The sequence below is a fragment of the Leiobunum rupestre genome, chromosome 3, assembly GCF_980474605.1.
Source record: "Leiobunum rupestre chromosome 3, qqLeiRupe1.1.hap1, whole genome shotgun sequence".
Lineage (NCBI taxonomy): Eukaryota > Metazoa > Arthropoda > Arachnida > Opiliones > Sclerosomatidae > Leiobunum > Leiobunum rupestre.
The window spans coordinates 66,209,478-66,223,416 of NC_143386.1; the positions used below are offsets into that span (position 1 = coordinate 66,209,478).

The following is a 13,939-nucleotide window of genomic DNA, read 5'->3' on the forward strand; positions in this document are numbered from 1 at the left end:
CAAAAATAACCAATAGAAAAATATAAAAGAATATTCAACCAAGGAATAAGTTTAAGTTAACCCAAATACTTCGAAATCAAGAATAAATAAACCCAAATACTGAAATTTTGAGAATTTATTATTTATAATTACGCAGGAATTAATATATATAGAAGTTTCATTTCAAATCAAGGAATACCTCTGCGTATTGTTCCATACCAGAGTGACTGAGAAAAATCATTTCACCTCGGGCAGGAATCGAACCTACGACCTTTGGGTTACCGTCCCAACGCCACTACCATTGGACTACCGAGGCCACGAATAATCAGGCCTCGGACATCCAATTTAAGAATGACTCGATCTGGTTCACATTATTGACGGGATACATTTAACCCGTTGTTGACGGTGCCGTAGCATTTTACGTCCACTAATTATAACAGGACCTTGATAGCCTGTAGTCATAACATTGAGAATTTATTATTTATAATTACGCAGGAATTAATATATATAGAAGTTTCATTTCAAATCAAGGAATACCTCTGCGTATTGTTCCATACCAGAGTGACTGAGAAAAATCATTTCACCTCGGGCAGGAATCGAACCTACGACCTTTGGGTTACCGTCCCAACGCCACTACCATTGGACTACCGAGACCACGAATAATCAGGCCTCGGACATCCAATTTAAGAATGACTCGATCTGGTTCACATTATTGACGGGATACATTTAACCCGTTGTTGACGGTGCCGTAGCATTTTACGTCAACTAATTATAACAGGACCTTGATAGCCTGTAGTCATAACATTGAGAATTTATTATTTATAATTACGCAGGAATTAATATATATAGAAGTTTCATTTCAAATCAAGGAATACCTCTGCGTATTGTTCCATACCAGAGTGACTGAGAAAAATCATTTCACCTCGGGCAGGAATCGAACCTACGACCTTTGGGTTACCTTCCCAACGCCACTACCATTGGACTACCGAGGCCACGAATAATCAGGCCTCGGACATCCAATTTAAGAATGACTCGATCTGGTTCACATTATTGACGGGATATATTTAACCCGTTGTTGACGGTGCCGTAGCATTTTACGTCAACTAATTATAACAGGACCTTGATAGCCTGTAGTCATAACATTGAGAATTTATTATTTATAATTACGCAGGAATTAATATATATAGAAGTTTCATTTCAAATCAAGGAATACCTCTGCGTATTGTTCCATACCAGAGTGACTGAGAAAAATCATTTCACCTCGGGCAGGAATCGAACCTACGACCTTTGGGTTACCGTCCCAACGCCACTACCATTGGACTACCGAGGCCACGAATAATCAGGCCTCGGACATCCAATTTAAGAATGACTCGATCTGGTTCACATTATTGACGGGATACATTTAACCCGTTGTTGACGGTGCCGTAGCATTTTACGTCAACTAATTATAACAGGACCTTGATAGCCTGTAGTCATAACATTGAGAATTTATTATTTATAATTACGCAGGAATTAATATATATAGAAGTTTCATTTCAAATCAAGGAATACCTCTGCGTATTGTTCCATACCAGAGTGACTGAGAAAAATCATTTCACCTCGGGCAGGAATCGAACCTACGACCTTTGGGTTACCTTCCCAACGCCACTACCATTGGACTACCGAGGCCACGAATAATCAGGCCTCGGACATCCAATTTAAGAATGACTCGATCTGGTTCACATTATTGACGGGATACATTTAACCCGTTGTTGACGGTGCCGTAGCATTTTACGTCAACTAATTATAACAGGACCTTGATAGCCTGTAGTCATAACATTGAGAATTTATTATTTATAATTACGCAGGAATTAATATATATAGAAGTTTCATTTCAAATCAAGGAATACCTCTGCGTATTGTTCCATACCAGAGTGACTGAGAAAAATCATTTCACCTCGGGCAGGAATCGAACCTACGACCTTTGGGTTACCGTCCCAACGCCACTACCATTGGACTACCGAGGCCACGAATAATCAGGCCTCGGACATCCAATTTAAGAATGACTCGATCTGGTTCACATTATTGACGGGATACATTTAACCCGTTGTTGACGGTGCCGTAGCATTTTACGTCAACTAATTATAACAGGACCTTGATAGCCTGTAGTCATAACATTGAGAATTTATTATTTATAATTACGCAGGAATTAATATATATAGAAGTTTCATTTCAAATCAAGGAATGAAACTTCTATATATATTAATTCCTGCGTAATTATAAATAATAAATTCTCAATGTTATGACTACAGGCTATCAAGGTCCTGTTATAATTAGTTGACGTAAAATGCTACGGCACCGTCAACAACGGGTTAAATGTATCCCGTCAATAATGTGAACCAGATCGAGTCATTCTTAAATTGGATGTCCGAGGCCTGATTATTCGTGGCCTCGGTAGTCCAATGGTAGTGGCGTTGGGACGGTAACCCAAAGGTCGTAGGTTCGATTCCTGCCCGAGGTGAAATGATTTTTCTCAGTCACTCTGGTATGGAACAATACGCAGAGGTATTCCTTGATTTGAAATGAAACTTCTATATATATTAATTCCTGCGTAATTATAAATAATAAATTCTCAATGTTATGACTACAGGCTATCAAGGTCCTGTTATAATTAGTTGACGTAAAATGCTACGGCACCGTCAACAACGGGTTAAATGTATCCCGTCAATAATGTGAACCAGATCGAGTCATTCTTAAATTGGATGTCCGAGGCCTGATTATTCGTGGCCTCGGTAGTCCAATGGTAGTGGCGTTGGGACGGTAACCCAAAGGTCGTAGGTTCGATTCCTGCCCGAGGTGAAATGATTTTTCTCAGTCACTCTGGTATGGAACAATACGCAGAGGTATTCCTTGATTTGAAATGAAACTTCTATATATATTAATTCCTGCGTAATTATAAATAATAAATTCTCAATGTTATGACTACAGGCTATCAAGGTCCTGTTATAATTAGTTGACGTAAAATGCTACGGCACCGTCAACAACGGGTTAAATGTATCCCGTCAATAATGTGAACCAGATCGAGTCATTCTTAAATTGGATGTCCGAGGCCTGATTATTCGTGGCCTCGGTAGTCCAATGGTAGTGGCGTTGGGACGGTAACCCAAAGGTCGTAGGTTCGATTCCTGCCCGAGGTGAAATGATTTTTCTCAGTCACTCTGGTATGGAACAATACGCAGAGGTATTCCTTGATTTGAAATGAAACTTCTATATATATTAATTCCTGCGTAATTATAAATAATAAATTCTCAATGTTATGACTACAGGCTATCAAGGTCCTGTTATAATTAGTTGACCTAAAATGCTACGGCACCGTCAACAACGGGTTAAATGTATCCCGTCAATAATGTGAACCAGATCGAGTCATTCTTAAATTGGATGTCCGAGGCCTGATTATTCGTGGCCTCGGTAGTCCAATGGTAGTGGCGTTGGGACGGTAACCCAAAGGTCGTAGGTTCGATTCCTGCCCGAGGTGAAATGATTTTTCTCAGTCACTCTGGTATGGAACAATACGCAGAGGTATTCCTTGATTTGAAATGAAACTTCTATACCAAATACTGAAAGTTGAAAAAATTATGTTAAAGGAAAAACGAAAAACACCTTTCCGTTAGCAATACACGGCTTACAACGTGCAATAAATGACCGTAGATGAAATAGTTAGGGCTCTTAATAAATAAAAACAAACAAACCCAATTGATGAACTGCATTAAACATCTTAATCCGTCGAGAAAACGCTTCAAATAAATAACGAAGTAATGACGACCCAGTTAAAAACCAGACCAACATAAATTTAAGAGCACGATATATTCAACTCGAAATTATATTCATAAATGAACGATTACGCTTGAAAACTAATACGCTAAACACACAATAGATAAAAAATATACGATTGAAAAAAACAAATAAATTACAAAAAACTAACTAGGTGGACCACCCACGGGTTCTACCCTTTAACCATCTTATCTGCTGACTAAGCTAAAACAAGATTTGACCTTTAAAATTTCATAGGTAAAAAAATTTAGACTTTATAAACTTTTAATATACTCTTCCGCTTAAGCTGAGCTTATAATTTTCTTTGCATGTATTGGTGGTTCTGTGGTAGAGCACTCGCCTGTCATGCAGGAGGGCTCGGGGTCGAAACCCGCCCGAGGCGATCGCAATTTGATACTAAGACGAATACCGTAAACAATTGGTGGAAACCCCGCCATTTGGACGTTGAGACGTTTACCGTAACCCTCAGCACTCGGTCCGTCCCAAACGTCGAAGATTCATCACCCAATTCGCAATTGTAAATTATAATACACCCAATGACGAAAAGAGGGCGCTTTTGGAAAAACCTTTTCCCTAATTTTAAGAAACTGCGTACGCAGCGATTACACTTTGCTCCGAAAATTCGAACGCAGCCCAGACAGACACGGTGATTGTAATACCCCTCCTAGGGGACTATGTTAACTGTACTAACAATTATTTGACACTGTCTGGGAAGCTCGGCCTTCGGCCGGGCCCCAGCTAGTTGTGGTTAAAATTAGTTATATTAGTATATAATTAAAATGAAATGAGATGAACGATTTAATAATTGTCAACACGATAGGAAAATTTATTCCACAGAGTCGAGAAAATTCACTTTTAGTTTTATAGGCAAAGTCAGTTTGAAAATGCCACGTAAAGCTGACCATAAGGATAAATTGACAAAAATACCCTTCCCGGGAGTTATAGTTACCGCTGTGATTGAATAGATTGGTAAATTTTAGGTCTAGTTGTCACAATGTAGCATATCATACCTTGAGTTTTGGAGTGGAAAGGACCCCTCCCATACACAATGCCCCCGTCAATCGAGTCCTGGGGTAAATGGTCTTAGTTTAAAATAGCCTGCGTTTCACTAGGCCTACCTTATTTCCAAAACCTGGTAACTCGAAAAATTCGATCTGTCTAAACATTTATTTAAATTACGGTATTGGCGTTTCATTACTTTATTTCTAAAACCAGGTAACTCGAAAAATTCAATTTCGATAAATTTCTTCTTAAGTACACAATGATTGCAATTTTGTTCAAATTTAAATTTACTATTTAAAATATATTTAATACATCGGAGGATTGTGTATATTTAAATGTCCGTGACATCTGATTTTACTTTGATTTAACTTGAAATGACGGAGACGGGACCCAACGAAGTAACACGCGCATGTTATAAGTTTGGAGTGGGAGTACTATCGCCTAAGAGCGTTTAAATGGGCAAAAGCCCAACTGGCGGACCCCCAATAATAAAAATTGGTTTCGAGATATCGATGATTTATAAATGCCCGGTATTTTGACGCAATATTTTCCATTTTAAGCGAAACCATTGACGAGTAATGGCCACTGGTTTTGGAGTCCCGCGAATAGACGCTGCAATAAAACACCTTCAAGGGAAGTCATATTTTCGATAGCCAGGACCTGCAAGCTACTTTTTATATAATGCTGGTTGAAATAATTGAAATGTTTATGAAACTTCTGGTTTTCGCTGTGCTAAAGATTTTAAGTCATATTTGTTGTTGATAAAGTTTATTTAGCAATTCTAAAGTGGTTCTAGTTCGATAGCCTTTAACGTCCGATTGACCCATTCATGATTCGGTAAGCAAATATTCCAAGGAAATGTCTGTCTTCAAAACTAAATGAAAGATTCCAGTCTAAAGAAGAGATATATAATAATAATAATAGGATTTTATTGTACAGGAAATTCAAAGTGTATACACTTATTGAACTATGTTTCTTGTGAAATAAAGTAAAATGAAAAATAATAAAGGTAAGAATTGCATGGAAATTCTTAAAAGAAGTCCATCATCAAGAGAATCAATCAAATCTAAGACTACAGCATTTGAATTTTAGATTAACAATCAAATTCAAGGAATGGCATTTAATTTTCAATATGTGGAAAACTTATAACAGTTTAACAAGGATTTCCACATCTATATACATGTATATATAGAGTGGAACTATTGTTTTCGTCCGATAGATGTGAAGTGTTGTTGCTGTCGTCCCCATTAGCAACACTTTCCATATATTTTTATCCTCTATACTTGCAACCATACTTTCTGATCTAACGTATTGATTAGTGCCGAATCGAATGACACCAGCCGCATGTCTGTAGGATGATTCGTTTCCGAGTTATAACTAAATATGCGAGGAATAAAATTGGGTGTTTTTCATAAAGTTTTATAATTGTCATTTAAACCTCCAACGTTGTCAAAATATTGCTCTCCGGGCCTCCAAAATGTACCCATCCTACGCACCACCAAGTGCTGAATCGACTGAGACCAACTACAACGCCGTGAGGAGACTACCCGAGGTGGTTATCTCCGATTTTGTTCAAACTCGGGTGTTAAGTAGACCTTCATGTAACTTGAAAATCCATAAAAGGGTGGACAAGAATGGACTTTCGTTTTGCCATGGCAACCAAAAATGTTTTTGATAACTTAAAAACTGATTTTCTCTATGGAAATTAACATGGTAAAATCAAAGATTTTTTAATTTTTCAAAATATTAAAAATTTCATAAACTAGAAGGGTCATTCCATACGATTTCGACCACTCATGTCACCATGGGTCAATCGTTTTTTTTAAATTTTAAACACAGATAGATCTGTCAAAAAAAACGGTGATATCCAAGGTTTTAGCTGAAAATATTGAGAAGTTTTAGAATAAACACAGTTTAACCGAAACCCCACATTTTTTGGTATATCGTACCTCGATTTCAGTACCCCTTCGCTTTAAGTTTAATAACTTTTTATAAATATATTTTATTTTAACAAAATAACACAATCTTACATATTTTGACAAGGCCAATTCAATGGTGGAGTTTATATAGTCCTAACTAGAATTGATACCAGGTTATTGGATGTCAAAATGTACATTTTTATTTTTGGGGGGTCTCATTCGAGGGGTTAAAGGGTCATGTGGGCGATTGAAAACACGAAATATAAATACACTATTTGATAGCTCTATAAAAGAGCTTTAACATAAGCTCTTAAAAAAGGGGTATTTTCCTTGTTTTTATTTGATAAATCAATAACCATTTTCTTGAAATTCAACACTTTTGAAATTGTTTATTTTTGATATCATACAAAAAATGGTTTAAATCTTTTAGATATTATTACTACGTATTTAACGATGTGTGATAAATAATGCTCGAATATTTTCTAAATCATAATCTTTAAGAATAAAGGATCTAGCCCTGGAAGAAGTCGCTGTCGGCGTTGATATTAGTTGCAAAATCAAGTTAAGAGGTACATGCCATTTGTCGTCCCTTTTAGGCCATGACAGACTGTTAACTTATGTATATATTTTTCAACCCTTAATTTTGAGTAGTAAATTGATAAAATATTGAATTGAAAATAATTACGTGTTAAATAGAGGCATTGAACTTTTTAGTATCGCCTGTAATGTTTGTTGTAACCTAATCTATAAATAACTAGAAAAAACCTTATACCCTTCCGTATTGATGTTTTCTAATCCACCATTTTGGTTAGCTTGGAAAATACATTAAGAAACACATGGTAATAAATGCTTCCGAATTTTATTTTTACCTTTTATTATACCAAGCTCCCATAAGTATCAACACTTGCAAAAGATTCATTTTATATCATCTATAATGTGTGATAGGTTCAATTTAACCTTCTTAGGGGGCAGCCTCGGCTGTGACCAGTTCATTTTTCACTGAATCTTAGGCGGAATTCACAATAATAATTTATATGTATAGTCAGGAGTGGTTCTTTGAAATATTTTCAATTACTAACTCTAAAACAATATTACTTTTAACTACGTATACAATTCAAAACTAAATTTGTGTTAAAATAATACTCAACGGCTCATGTTCCTCACTTCGTAAAACTCACCTTTTTATATCTGCTTATGGAAGAGATGATTTTATATAATGGTTTTTGAGGCACCAGTTTAAAATGATTAAAAGGTAAATATTATATTTTAAAATCGGAATATAATACTTGCCTTTTCATTCGGTTTATTCGGATTTCGATTTAATTTCGACGGCCCATTCTCGACAAAATGTGTCGAGTAAATGTAGCGGCGATTTTTTAAATAAGAAATTTTTTCTAATGAAGCCAAGTCCCACACACTAGCTTTTAACCATTGCTCAAATTTAATAGGTTGTTTTTGAGGGTTTGGATAACGATAGAATGGAATTTCCAAAGAATTATTACCGTTGAGGTTCCTACTGTTGTTTTTGCAATCACCGAAATAGCACCTTATCGGTCCCATGACCAAAAACAGTTGATGGTCTACTTACCACCCGAGTTTGAACAAAATCGGAGATAACCATCTCGGGTAATCTCCTTGTTAGTGGTACGTAGGATGAGTATATTTTGGTGGCCCGGAGAGCAATATTTCGACAACTCTGGAGGTTTAAATGCCTATTTTATAACTTTATGAAAAATAACCAATTTAGTTCCTCGCATATTTAGTTATAACTCGGAAACAAATCATCCTACAGACTTGCGGTTGGTGTCATTCGATTCGGCACTAATCAATACGCAAGATCCGAAAGTGTGGTTGCAAGTATAGAGGAAATCCGAAAGTATGGTTGGACCTGGCGAAATATTTGTTATAACCTTCGCTGGTTAAAAGTAGTTAGCGGCGATTTGTCAACCCCTTTCATCCGACCTCCCTTGAACACTTTAAAAAAAAATACGCAGTCTTACAATTTTAGATCCGATTGACTTTTAAATTCCGCTTCATTTTTAATCTATATTACTGGTATATCTCTACACTGTGTGCAAGTTTCAGCTCTGTCAGTTTAACAGGGGGTGCAACAACCCCTTTTTACCTCTCCGAGGGGACTTTACAACCACCGTGTCTGTCTGTCTGTGGGTGGGTCTGTCTGTGAGGCCTGCGAACGCGTACCCAGTTTCTTAGAATCAGGGAAAAGGTTTTTCCAAAAGCGCCCTCTTTTTGTCATTGGGTGTAGTATAATTTTTTAATCGGCCGGGATTCGAACGCGAGCCCTCTTGCACGACAGGTGAGCGTTCTACCGCAGAACCACGGATACAGGTACGCTTCACTGGAAATTAAAAACTCTTCCGAGGAGAGGTATATTTTTTTATTTTGGGCGTTGATTTACGCACTCTAACAACTGAGTGACTTAAAAATTGATTTAATTTTAAAATTAGTATTTACGTTATCTAATAATGTGCCAGGTTTCGGTGCCCTAGAAAAATTAGGCACCCTTGGGCGCCGCATAAACCACATTACCGCTGACGTTCGTTTTTGCCTTACGCAAAGTAGGAAAATTCCCAAAAAATATCCCGGAGTGGGTCATTAATAAATTAATTTCTATTGGATTTGAGATACGGGACCCAAACCTATAGAATACAGATAAAGAAGCTGAAGTCTGACGCTATAGTGCGTGACGTTATGTTTCTCGTGTGCACGTAAATGAAAGAGTATGGTGGGTGGTACACAAATATTCAGAATAATTAATAATTAATAATAATGAGGAGAATCGGATTATCAATGGTACAACTTAAGGGGGCGCGTCTGGGGGGCGGTAGCTCACCTGATAGGATTTTAGGGATTAATAATTAGTAATTAAATAACTAATGAAATAATTATTGTTGAAATGCTTTAGAACTTACATATATACACTAATTACCACCCTGGTTAAGCAAAACCTAATATATGTTAGGTATTTTAGATAGGGGGCGCTAAATACTCATATTTGAAGTTAACTCAGTTTTTGAACTAAACTACGTGATGTAGGGTATCAAATTAAAGCTTATAACCTCAAGACTAACACTATGTAAACTATAATAACCCTGGGCGTATTTATGCACAGTATTAAAGATAGGGGGCGCGTCAAACCATAACCCCAGATACTTTGATGTCACCGTTTGGAATATAACCGCACGGTGTAAAGTATCAAATGAAATCTTAATACGTCAAAAATTATAATATATAGAGAGCAGGCTAAGAGCGCGTTAGTTAAAGCATTTTTTAGGTTATAAAAGGGTTTTATATTACTGAAAGATAAATATTTATTACGCTATTTTAATATAACAATAATGGTTAAATATATTTGATATCATATTTTTAAAGAAATGCACATTTTTAAAAGGGAATACACCTTTTAAAAAGAAAGTTCCGTTTCACTATCATCATCTTCACTAGAACCTTCAAGGTCTTCGACATTTTCATTTTCTATGTACGAATTGTCACAGTTTTCTGGGTCGCCACACGCGCACATTTCAGTACATTTAATTCGAGGAGCGTGGGAAGCACATTTACAGGAGGGTTTGCAAAGGCCACGTCCACAATTGCACTTAATAAAATCCGAAACGTCCTCTGGAGCGCAAGGAAGGTCGCGCAGCACTGGTTGATAGGTACCATCTTGAACGAACCACCCGTAATTATCTGGTGGTGGTAATCGGAGATGCGGTATTATATCTCTTGCCCATTCCATGCTTTGATAATGCGCCTTACGTATTGCAGGTCTCAATGCTGCAGGTGTAGGTGGTAGCATTTCTCCTTGCAAACCTTTTTTTGAAAAAAGCCACCAACGAAGCTCACCCAGTGTGGTTTTCGATACATTTTTCGTTGGTTTTAGATATGCTAAGCAAACAAACTTCTCCAATAAACTGAATATTTCTTCTGTAATGTTTTCGCCTTTTCCAAGTGACGCTAACGCGTGCAGAATGTCCTCGTCCGCGTCTAAAAATGCTTTCCAAAATGATGTCTTTTCCCGCGAACCAGCTAGTTACATCAGCACCGGAAACGGCGTGAAATCCTGGAAGAGCCGACGACCTCAGTGGCCCTAGTGCATTGTAATAGTCTTTCAATTTTTTTTCACCGGTTCGAACAAATGTGCTTTGAGGACAAAATAAAGGGTAGCGACGTATAGCCAAAATTAGAACATCGGTATCCGGAGAGAATATGAACAATCTAGTAGCACCTCTCCTCGAAGAATATATAGCGTGGAGTATTAATTTAGTGTCTGCCTCTTTTAAATCGGAGACGTCAATGTTTGTAGATTTGGCTTCTTCTTACGTTTTTGTTTAAGATTTTACCTTCTTGTATTAAAGCATTTCCAATGAAAACTGTAAATTCTTCTTTGGTTTTAACGTGAGACAAAAGTTTCTTTATAGAAATATTTCGAATTTGGGTGTTTTTTTTTTAAATTTTATATTGCACAGACGTTGTTCCTTTTTTTCTCCTCAAACGTGTAGCGTTTTTTAACGAGTTCTCAAAGTATGTCTCGAATACTACTTGAATCTCTGAGAATGTTCCATATTTAGTAAAGATACGATGGCAGAACTCTCTGGCTAGGTCAGCGCGAGTGTTCAGAGATGTGGAAGTTAATGATTGAACGTCGGCCATTCCATCTACTATTGATACCTCAAATACTTCCATAATATTTGTAGAGATATTTAGCTCGACTTCAGGACAAGCACTCTGACTTTCCGTCAATTTGACTAGTGATTGGAGGAGGTTAACTACTTTGGCTTTATCACCACTGTTGTTTAAAGAACCATCCGCTCCAAACAATGCCCGTGGGACAACAGTCAATTGAAAAGTACTGACCGCCTCTTCTAGTTTTTGATCTTGTCGAGACCGACACAACAGAATTAACCGCTGAAATAGACTTCGGTCTTCTTTTAGTACTACCTCTCCAGCTTTTGTTTTCAACTTCACGCTCTTGGCCGTTGTTTTCCAGAGTTTCAGGTTGATGTTGCGTAACGGATCCCAGAGGTTTTTACTTCCATCTATAATGCGTTCCTTTACGAATTTCTGATATTCTTTCGAACCAATATCTGACATATCGCAGACATCTTTGCATACGACTTCGGTTGCAACAGATTTGGTGACAAGATTGATTAGATCACCTTCGTATCTAAAGGGGCTAGTGAATATCTCAATGGTAGATATAAGCTTTGTCACGTTCTTCAATTTCCGGGACGATACTGATTCTTTATTTTCGTGGTGTTTCGTTTCTTTTTGACAAGTAATCAAATTAGTTCCAACCATGACTTTAGCTTCTTCTGAGAGTCTCGAAAGGTGTGGAGCAACTAAGAAGAATTTCGTCAGAGTTTCCGGTCGTAAGGTAATACCAACTAAACCACCAAGAACTTTCATCTTCCTATTCTCCTGTTCGAGAGCTTCATCGTCACCTAAATTGCAAAATGGAGCAACACTTTTGATCGGGCTCCATTCACCTCTCTTAAGCTCGTTTCCAAGTCTGACTGTCGTTATGTTTTAATTCGTTCATTTCTGCCAAATGCCACGCCGACATAGTTTGGCAGATCCATCGAGAAAAAATATTTCGTAAAATCGTCTAGCGCTGACAATCTAAGCTCCCAGTCAGAACTACGAACGGCTCGAATGAATGCGAGCGAGGAATGAACCATATCAGAAATACATGAACCGAAATTATCAACGACCTCCTTTTTATTGGGGGGCAATTTCCCCATGCGACAAGGGAGGGTTAAATAGCGAGGCCTTGTTAATTTTCCGCCTCCCGCGACTACAGGGAACATTTCGAATGCACCACGGGTAACTAGACCGCCATCTATTGAGGCTAAGAGAAATTTTATCAAAGAAAATCGTGAGAAAGGTGGTCTGCAAACCTAAGCTTAGCCGTGTTTTGTTTTTGACAGAGGTCAGTGGAACTGTGGAAGGCGGTAGCTGGAGCAGCTGTCCAAATTGGAAAAAGTAGATGAATTAAAAACCTTTTTAGCTAATCTTATCATACCATTTATGTTTGAAAGAACAGATAAATTCTTAGTTTATTAGAATAAGAAAATATACAAATTACTTAATGAAGCTACTTAAGATATATGAAACCCAGATAATAATATTTAGGCTTGCAGTAGCAAAGAATATGGGAAGACCAAAGAAACAGAAGGCCACGGAAGAAGAAGAAACGGAATTAAACAACGAGAAAATAACTAGTAGAAATAAGAAATAAAAATGATGATTTCGTTTACGAGTAAGGCTACTTTTACGTTGAAATTTAGTTTTATATTTCAAATAAAAAAAGTACAATTATTTTAACAAAATAATACATATATTTATTGTGTATAATTCTTAACGTAGTCAAGTTAGTCTAGTTTTTATTAGTCGTTAACTGGGCTTCATTAATTAATAGCAACTGATCACGACCATATTTGTTTGAGCTATTCTCTCCTTGAACGTTTCTTCTAATAGTCACAGCTTTTCTTTCACTGACACATGATGCATTTCTAATTTTTCCCAGCATCATATATTATTTATTTGTTTTTCGAGAAAGGTTCACTCGGCCGTCGCCAGGTAGCGTATTCAAACCTTCGCCGCGGGAGTGAGGAGGTTCTCTTTTCGAGAAGGGGAAGATGACCTCCGGCCACTAAGGTGGGGGGAAACGGGGAACTTGCCTCCCGTGTTAGAGAAATAGGACGCTGATAATTTCGGTTCATGTATTTCTGACCATATTCATATACTATAGAGATAATTTTAATTTTATTATTACGCAGGAATTAACATAATTCGAAGTTTCATTTAAATCAAGGAATACTTCTGCGTATTGTTCCATACCAGAGTGACTGAGAAAAATCATATCACCTCGGGTAGGAATCGAACCTACGCCCTTTGGGTTACCGTCCCAACGCCACTACCATTGGACTACCGAGGCCACGAATAATCAGGCCTCGGACATCCAATTTAAGAATGACTCGATCTGGTTCACATTATTGACGGGATATATTTAACCCGTTGTTGACCTGAGGTGATATGATTTTTCTCAGTCACTCTGGTATGGAACAATACGCAGAAGTATTCCTTGATTTAAATGAAACTTCGAATTATATTAATTCCTGCGTAATAATAAAATTAAAATTATCTCTATGTTATGACTACAGGCTATCAAGGTCCTGTTATAAATTAGTTGATGTTAAATGCTACGG

General features: G+C 37.2%; 8 non-coding genes across 8 annotated transcripts; 4 read left to right on the top strand and 4 right to left on the bottom strand.

The window, feature by feature from the left end:
* Positions 1 to 222: 222 nt before the first annotated feature.
* Positions 223 to 295, bottom strand: TRNAT-GGU (transfer RNA threonine (anticodon GGU)). The gene has a single exon. It is a non-coding gene; the product is annotated as a tRNA-Thr (tRNA).
* Positions 296 to 1,236: 941 nt separating this feature from the next.
* Positions 1,237 to 1,309, bottom strand: TRNAT-GGU (transfer RNA threonine (anticodon GGU)). The gene has a single exon. It is a non-coding gene; the product is annotated as a tRNA-Thr (tRNA).
* A 603-nt stretch (positions 1,310 to 1,912) lies between these two features.
* TRNAT-GGU (transfer RNA threonine (anticodon GGU)) lies at positions 1,913 to 1,985 on the bottom strand. The gene has a single exon. It is a non-coding gene; the product is annotated as a tRNA-Thr (tRNA).
* Positions 1,986 to 2,406: 421 nt separating this feature from the next.
* Positions 2,407 to 2,479, top strand: TRNAT-GGU (transfer RNA threonine (anticodon GGU)). Its single transcript has one exon. It is a non-coding gene; the product is annotated as a tRNA-Thr (tRNA).
* Positions 2,480 to 2,744: 265 nt separating this feature from the next.
* Positions 2,745 to 2,817, top strand: TRNAT-GGU (transfer RNA threonine (anticodon GGU)). Its single transcript has one exon. It is a non-coding gene; the product is annotated as a tRNA-Thr (tRNA).
* A 265-nt stretch (positions 2,818 to 3,082) lies between these two features.
* TRNAT-GGU (transfer RNA threonine (anticodon GGU)) lies at positions 3,083 to 3,155 on the top strand. The gene has a single exon. It is a non-coding gene; the product is annotated as a tRNA-Thr (tRNA).
* A 265-nt stretch (positions 3,156 to 3,420) lies between these two features.
* TRNAT-GGU (transfer RNA threonine (anticodon GGU)) lies at positions 3,421 to 3,493 on the top strand. Its single transcript has one exon. It is a non-coding gene; the product is annotated as a tRNA-Thr (tRNA).
* Positions 3,494 to 13,595: 10,102 nt separating this feature from the next.
* Positions 13,596 to 13,668, bottom strand: TRNAT-GGU (transfer RNA threonine (anticodon GGU)). Its single transcript has one exon. It is a non-coding gene; the product is annotated as a tRNA-Thr (tRNA).
* Between the last annotated feature and the right edge of the window lie 271 nt (positions 13,669 to 13,939).